This window comes from Lissotriton vulgaris, chromosome 5, assembly GCF_964263255.1.
Source record: "Lissotriton vulgaris chromosome 5, aLisVul1.2, whole genome shotgun sequence".
NCBI classification, from domain to species: domain Eukaryota; kingdom Metazoa; phylum Chordata; class Amphibia; order Caudata; family Salamandridae; genus Lissotriton; species Lissotriton vulgaris.
This window is the reverse complement of record NC_141693.1, coordinates 1,742,007,443-1,742,010,294: the sequence shown is the minus strand read 5'-3', so window position 1 is coordinate 1,742,010,294 and position 2,852 is coordinate 1,742,007,443. Positions and strand designations below refer to the sequence as shown.

Genomic DNA, 2,852 nt, shown 5'->3' with positions numbered 1-2,852 from the left:
CCCGGCGCGAGATTTACACCATCTCCCCTGGATTTTCAAGGACCAGCGAGAGCTCACCGGATGACGCTGGAACCGTAACACTTTCCAAGCCTCGGGCAAACCCATTCCAGGGCGCCCTGCCCTTCACAAAGAAAAGAGAACTCTCCTGCCAGCTTATCCGGGATCGTTTGCGTTACCGCACTGGCCGCCGCGAGGGCGCCCGTCTCTGCCACTCCGGGTTCAGGGATCTGAACCTGACTCCCTTTCGATCACGCGAGGGCAACAGAGGCCATCGCCCGTCCCTTCCGAACAGCGCTCGCCCATCAGTCAGTCAGTCAGTCAGTAAAATACACTTTATTCTATTTGTTAAAATGATAAAAGCATAAAAAGATTTACATACATGCATATAAAATAAAGCAATTCATATATTTACAGACTCAGTGCAAGACTCTGTTGGACAGATACTCTATTGTTATTCAAAAAATGGTTAATAAAAATAATCACTCGCCCATCTCTTAGGACCGACTGACCGATGTTTAACTGCTGTTCACTTGGAACCCTTCTCCACTTCTGCCTTCAAAGTTCTCGTTTAAATATTTGCTACTACCACCAAGATCTGCACCTGCGGCGGCTCCACCTGGGCCCTCGCCCCAGACTTCCGTGCTCACCGCAGCGGCCTTCCTACTCATTGCGGCTTAGCCCCCGGGGCTCTCAGCACCGGTGATGGTCGGGTATTGGCCCGACGCTCCAGTGTCATCCATTTTCAGGGATTGTTGATTCGGCAGGTGAGTTGTTACACACTCCTTTGCGGATTCCGACTTCCATGGCTACCGTCCTGCTGTCTATATCAACCAACACCTTTTCTGGGGTCTGATGAGCGTTGGCATTGGGCGTTCGTTCATCCCGCAGCGCCAGTTCTGCTTACCAAAAGTGGCCCACTAGGTACTCGCATTCTATGCCCGGCTCCACGCCAGTGAGCCGGGCTTCTTACCCATTTAAAGTTCAAGAATAGGTTGAGATCATTTCGGCCCCAAGACCGCTAATCATTCGCTTTACCAGATAAAGCTGAGGGCTCCGAGCGCCAGCTATCCTGAGGGAAACTTCGGAGGGAACAAGCTACTAGATGGTTCGATTAGTCTTTTGCCCCTATACCCAGGTCGGACAAACGATTTGCACGTCAGGGCCCGGTGGGGGACCCTGCCACCGGCGATCGAGGGGTCTGACCTTGTGGGGGGATGAAGGGGAAGCGGAACTCACCCTGAGATGGACCCAGCCGCGTCCCGGAGAAGCCCCAGGGGGATTGATGATCGAGGGACCCTCAGACAGGCGTAGCCCCGGGAGGAACCTGGGGCCGCAAGGTGCGTTCAAAGTGTCGACGATCAATGTGTCCTGCAATTCACACTAATTCTCGCAGCTAGCTGCGTTCTTCATAGACGTGCGAGCCGAGTGATCCACCGCCAAGAGTCACAGGCAACTTTTTGAAAACTTTCACCCACCTGCGGGTGCAAGAGAGGTGGGAGGAAGGCGAAGCCGTCTTTCCACCGCCCACACGGCAAGACGGCACGGGCGCCCCGTTCAAGGTTTCCCCTCTAGGAGTCAGACTGCACCGTTGGAAGAATAAAAACATTGCCAGGTGCTCGGCCTCGGAGGCGGAGCCCCCCCCACCCACAGGTGAGGAAGGGGGCTCCCAGTATGACTGGAGCAAGCAGCCCCGCAGCTGCCGGTCCCTCCCAGGGACACCGGGAGGGACCACACAAGTCTACAAACCCCTCAGCCCGGGTCAAACCGGGTACCTGGCAACGAGGGAGGGTCGCTCCACCTACGCGTCAGCCTTCCGTCGCCAGGCAGCCCTGAGCCATGCCAGCGGACTGGCAATTAGCCCACCACCATCTTCGCCTGGGTCGGAGGTGCCGGTAGGGAAGGGCCAGGTGGATCCCCATCCCACACGCCTCCCACCCAGAGGAGCCAAGGTCCCCTCACAGGCCCTTGACCCCTTGGCCTGAGCAAACTCGAAGAAAAAGGACCATTGGCAAGGGGCTGAGCGGCAGGTGCGTACCAAGGCCCCTGTGGGCCCCGGCGGGTGGGCCCGGGTCCTGCCTCCCCTGATTCAGAATTGCCAGACCTCATGGAGGTCTGCCTGACCCTCTCCCTAGTAATCCGTAGGAAAATGACCCCGCTTTCTTGTAATCCGTGCACACGAAGTGACAGAGGGGACCCAAGACACGAAAGTACCCGACCTCCTAGAGCCCTCGCTGGGATTCAGGAGGCAAATGGCACCTCATCGGGACTTCCAGGGAAATTCGGCAATCTGGTCGCCCCATAGGAAGGCATTGCTGGTGACCAGATGGCCGAGGGGATCTGGGTGACCGGATGGCCGGGCACAAAAGGGAAGCCTCCTGGACACCCTGCGCCCCAACGAAGGAGTGAGAGGGCGCTGGTGCATGGTGGACCAGAGGCACAGGGCCCCAGCTGGGCCCCAGCCATGGAGGCTTCAAGGGGGACCCAACAGGCCCTCCGACCCGGGGCCCGCAGACACCTTGACAAGCAGGGGAGACCTGCACAGGACCTATGGACCCTGTCCTGGGCCCTTGGTGGAGCAGCAGCCTGGGGAACAGGGCCCAGGCCCTGAGCACCCGACCCAGGACCCAGGCAGGGCTCCCAGGCCCGGAGGCGCAGGGGATGCCTCCCCGGGCCCTCCGGATCATGTCCCGGGCACCCTGCCTTGCTGCAGGACCCAGGACGGAGCTTGTTGTGGGGAGGCTGCCCTCCCCAGGGTCCTTAGGGGCCCGGCCAGAGCTCCTGAACACAGCCAAGCAAGGGGAGGCTGCCCGAGCACAACGGAACCCCGACCTGGGCCTTTGGCAGTGCGGGAG

The 2,852-nt window shown here is 59.2% G+C and overlaps 1 non-coding gene across 1 annotated transcript; it reads right to left on the bottom strand.

The window, feature by feature from the left end:
• Positions 1-1,291: 1,291 nt before the first annotated feature.
• LOC147717078 (5.8S ribosomal RNA) lies at positions 1,292-1,445 on the bottom strand. The gene has a single exon (XR_015296142.1). It is a non-coding gene; the product is annotated as a 5.8S ribosomal RNA (ribosomal RNA).
• Positions 1,446-2,852: the final 1,407 nt, after the last annotated feature.